The sequence below is a fragment of the Henckelia pumila genome, chromosome 2, assembly GCF_033568475.1.
Source record: "Henckelia pumila isolate YLH828 chromosome 2, ASM3356847v2, whole genome shotgun sequence".
Classification (NCBI taxonomy): Eukaryota; Viridiplantae; Streptophyta; class Magnoliopsida; order Lamiales; family Gesneriaceae; genus Henckelia; species Henckelia pumila.
In genome coordinates this window covers 182983423-182988472 of record NC_133121.1, presented here as the reverse complement: position 1 = coordinate 182988472, position 5050 = coordinate 182983423, and positions in this window count along the sequence as shown.

The window sequence follows — 5050 nt, the reverse complement described above, 5'->3', positions numbered from 1 at the left end:
TAGAATTTTAGGAGTCTTTATTTTCTTAAATGTTTGAGCTAGTTTTAGCAGTTTTTCCAAAGAAATAAGAAGACATTTTGATATGAATCCTTGCTCTTAGGTTTTAGTCGTCAAGGATCAACTCTGATTTTAGATTTTCTTAGTTGTTTTTATTCTTTATTTTCTTAAATGTTCGAAAAAATTGCTTTTACAATAATTCACATTGTAAAACTCTTTGATTTGGTTTTCTAGTGAAAGTTTTTCCTGAGGCATTGCGAGAGTATTTTATACTTTTGCTTAAATATTTGAGTCTATTTATTTGGTTGATTGTTTATTTTAATCACGTTGCATGATATTGAAAGTGACAACATCTGAATCTGATTTTATGTACAACCAATTATTCCTTACAATCCCAAAATATCACCATCCCAAAACTGATCTGTTCGACACATGTCAAATATATGCATAACCATAAGAACATAATGCATCATAAACATAAACACAAACATAACTCATTACTTGGGTCATCCAGCCAAAACGTCATCAAGATACATAAACTTTTTATACATGAACATAAGCACTGAAACCATCCCATCGTATAAGGGTTATATCATTGTCAATCCATTCGAATCATAATAGTGCTTGATACATGCATGACACAACATGAACAAACATGACGCGAACAAAGACATGTGCTCGAACGAACTTTCGAAAAACCAAATATCATGACTCATCAATGAATATTTTTAAAACCATGTAAAGAAATATACATACAAAAGCCCACTTACCTTTCTACACGTGAGAAATCAAATAACTTGAATAGATGAAGCTTGGATCGAAAATTAAGAATTAAACTTTCAAGAATTCGGATTTGAATTCTAGAAAGTACAACCCACTTCATTTGGAAAGTTAGGCTATTTTCCTTTGACAACTCTCGTGCCTTCCCAAATTCCTAGTTTTGTTTTTTTTTTTAATTTTTAACTAACTCCTAGCCTACTTTTCGAGAATAATGAAGAGAAATTGGATAGCTTTTTGACCCTAATTGCTAGCCTACTTTTCGAGACCCTAATTGCTAGCCTACTTTTCGAGAATATGAAGAGAGAATTGACAGATATGTGATCGTACTTTTGACTGTGAAGTTTGGGTCCATATATATAGGCATGAATTCTAATTGAGTTTATCTAAGATTCTTGCCTTTCAAATTTTGAATACAATTCTATCTCAAGATTTTGATTTCTATTCAATCTGATAACTAGTTAAATTATCTCTTGAAACTTAATTAATTATTAATCAAGTAAACTAAATAAAATCTGAATATCTAAGATAAATTAAATTATAAACATTTCCTACCCATTGAGTGTCCCAAACTCACGGTTCTCACAACGTTAGTCCGGATTTATTTAATACACATCGAAAGATAACGACTACATATGCTCGATCATTTCATAAAAAATAATAATTAAATAATTCTTTTTATTGTTCATTGTTATTTCATCAAAATGAGATAATTATATGTCCACAACAAGCAGAGATGGAGTCAAGAGGGACAGTGAGTGTGACCGCCCGGGGGCATCAACTACATCAAGCCTCTTCTAGTTACCCTTATTTTATTAAGAAATATTTTCTTTTTAAAATAATTTTAGCATTTTTTTCGTCATCTTTAATTTAGTCAAAACATCTCGCAGTCTTATTAATTCTTAAATACAGGTTTCTTAAATTTAATAATAACAGTTTTTTTCAAACCAAACTATTAATCTACCTGATCGAAACACACAATTGTTCGATAAAATTTCATATACTTTTGGTATTTATTTTAATAGTGTTTTGAAATTAACAATAATAAAATTTTGCCCCTCTAATGAAATTTTTCTGACTCCATCCTTGACTGCAAGGAGTTCTGGACATGAAGTAGATGAAAAAATTTGGAGAAAATAATACTTCATATATTCGATTCTTAATGTGGAATTGTTACTGTTAATGAGTCAATATGATGACTTTTAAAATATAATTTTGAATAAATGAGCTAAATGTTCTAGATTTTAAATGCTATCAATTTGTATCTAGGCTCTCGGAAACTTACGTTTTAGTTTAAGTTTCATTCAACCATCAAGCACCTCACAAATACTAGTAGAATGAGAATCTACAAAAAAACCTCGCGGAAAAGATATTTTCACCATTCATAAATCATAATTAACATTATAATTAGCATATGCTAAATATTTGGGTAGATATATTATACTCCTTTCGTCCTGATTATATAGGCCACATTTTTTTGTTTCAAATATATAATCATATATCATATTTAGTAAAAAAATTACACTCTTTTACTAATATACTTTTAGGATATTCTTGGTTATGAATTACTGAGGTTGGAATAGAATGAGCATTCTCATCTTATTCTTTGTACACATTTGGTTTGACATTGAAATGAGAATACTCATTTCCATTGGAATGGTTATTCCCATGAACATGGGAATAGCCATTCCATCCATTTTGAATGGGAATGACCATTCTCACCTCTTATTTCCATGTTTATATGCAAATATTTTCTATATTTAGATTATTTAAATTAGTATTAACATATATAATTATAATAATATATTATAATATATAAAAATAATTATATTATTATTTATTATTATTTTTTAATATTAATTATTATTATTATGATTTATTTATTTATTTATTATTATTATTTATAAAATTAATAATAAAAAATATTATTATTTATTTATTATAAAAATATTATTATTATTTAATATTATTTTGAAAATAATAAATAATATTAATTATTTATTATAAAAATTTAAAAATAATATTATAATTGTATCTTATTTATATAATAAAATAATATTTATTGTAAAATATAAGTTTAAATTAGTTAAACTATATAATGATAATTTTATAATAATAAATACATCATCAATAATAAAAATAATAAAAAACATATGAAAAAATATTATTTTGATATATGTAGTTAAAATATGATTTTTTTTATTAAAAATAATTTCATTCCATTCATTTTTCATTTCAATTGATACCAATTGTTGGAATGGAATATAACAACTATTTCATTCTCAATCACATTCCATTCCAAATTTGATTTTATTCCTACATTATTCCTTTGCAGCGTACCAATCATGTCCTTATTAACTACACCTTAAAATTGTGAACCATTTTTTAATACATTAAATAGGTATAAAATAGTAACTAATCCTTTGTACGTGGCATTGTTATACCTATCGAACCAGTCCCGGTCATGCCGGACTATCGGTTACGCAAGGTTTCCAACCGATATATTTTGGATTAGGGGTCCAACATGCTTCCATAAGATGAATTAAATTTAAATACCTCTTTGACCATAATGTCGTCGGGTCATACCTGCCGAGTTTTACGAAGTGCTCCTCACACTCAACCATGCAATCGCAATAGATGGTTTCCGCACAAGCTCCTTCAACGACACCCAGCATAGCCTTAATTCGTTTTCTACCTTAAGGCGTATGGTATATAAATTTAATTATAAAATATGAGCATGGAAGAACAAGAGACTTTGGAAATTTATTCAGACATATTATTATTACATAAATCACTTCCTTTGAAGAGGAAGAGACAACTTGTTTAGCTACTCATGGTAGCTTGGTTCTTGAAATACATAAAATAGAAAATTTATTACAGAACTTAGAAAGAGAAATACAACAATTTTATTCGTAAGAAAACTAAAGAAAATGCTCGATGTCTTCAACTTCCTCAACTACCTGTATTTAAAGTTGTAGTTCCACTTGTTTTACCGAGAAACTTAAGGGAAACTTACAGTTGTCTTGTATTTTTTATGTCATTATTGATGACATATTTTACTAGTGGAGGAGTCACATGTTTGCCACTTCTATTTGGATTTATTCTCCTCGCATGCCTTCTTTATTGTTTTCGGGGCATCTTTTGCTTTTGAAGTGGACTCTTGTGAAAACGCATCTTTAGTGGTTCCTGTTCACCTTTGCTTGTCTCGAAAAAATCCTTCCGATACGTTTGGGGTTTAAAGGTTTTTCCAAATTCTGGCTCCTTCTGATTTGGACATTATGGGCAGATATTTTCTAACCATCGTCCGATATGAGCCATGTTACAAAATTTTCGGCGAGTTTCTTTACTTTCCGGCAGCTTTTTGTTCCACAAAAGGTTCCTCTTATTTTCGAAGAGTTCTTCTGCGAAAGTCGTAGTTTTCCCTGTCATTGTGCTTAACAGGGACGATCCATTCACAGAATTCTGATAAAATTTGAATGGAAACTTGACTTTGTTCATCTCGGTAAGACAGACCCAAATACCCCATGTCCTTATGGTTGAGATTTCATTTTCTTCGAAAGTAGACAGCAAGGGTATTTCTTCAGTTTTAGAATCCTTGATAAATTTATGACTAGTTATATCAGGTCTCCTTAGCTTGATGAAATGAAAGGGTTCGTGTGATCCTTTTCCTGTTGGTTCTGGAGCTACACTGAAAAAATATAACTCTAGCACATCTTCTCTGTACAAATGATCATTATTTGCCCGAGTTTCTTGGACTGCTTCCTGGATCCATTTTGGTAACTGTGATATCTTCGAAAAGCCTGGTGACGTTGTATAAACTGAGGCCAAAGTCCCAAATTCATACCAGAGCTTTACACCCTTAGGATTGACATTGTTTTTTAGCCAAACCTTTGGATATATTCCTACAACATCAACCCTGCAAGTGTTTGGGTTGATTTCACTCCTTGTATTTAATTTCTCTCACCTCTATTGATAAACCTGGAATGAAGAAATAATAGCTGGATTAGTATCAATCTTAGATTTTTCTTTGTTAGTGTTGGGCCTAAGATTGATCTCTTACCTTTTTACCCTAGAGGCTGAGGGTTGACTTGATGAGTTTTGCTCATCAATTGTTGCTTCATCCAATTCATCAAAAGCTGATGATAGATTAGCACTTGTTTCTTGGGTTTTAGAATCCCCAAAATCTTGTTCTATAACCAGTGGCTTTATTTTTTCTTCTTGTAAAACCAATGGTTTTATCATTTCATTTTTATGAAAAACCAATGGTTTCTCTATA